The sequence below is a fragment of the Penaeus monodon genome, chromosome 21, assembly GCF_015228065.2.
Source record: "Penaeus monodon isolate SGIC_2016 chromosome 21, NSTDA_Pmon_1, whole genome shotgun sequence".
NCBI classification, from domain to species: domain Eukaryota; kingdom Metazoa; phylum Arthropoda; class Malacostraca; order Decapoda; family Penaeidae; genus Penaeus; species Penaeus monodon.
The window spans coordinates 3,052,499-3,052,871 of record NC_051406.1 but is presented as its reverse complement, the minus strand read 5'-3'; positions in this window follow the sequence as shown (position 1 = coordinate 3,052,871).

Here is a 373-nt window from a genome sequence, read left to right as displayed (position 1 = left end):
CTCGCAAGAACCGAGCTGCCAACTCATTTTGCATCGTGTTGTATCTAGGTAAGTGAATGTTGGAGTGTTGCGCCCGTAGACTTTTCCCGTCGGCACCCGAGAGTTTGGGATCGACTGGTTCATACAGATGTTCTCGGTTTCTAAAAATATATCAGCGTGTCCTGAGTGGTTTTATGTTTTACCAGGATCCACAGATTTAAGGCAGGACCATTCAACACATTATTTTGATAACGCAATAGAATCTTAATAGATTTTAACCACTGCGAATTCATTTCTTCATTCCATCTTGGGATCTATCAAGAACTCTCAACCATATTTGAAAAAAAATGCAATGCCTTAAAAAGAAAAAAAGAAAGACATACCAACACTCCAA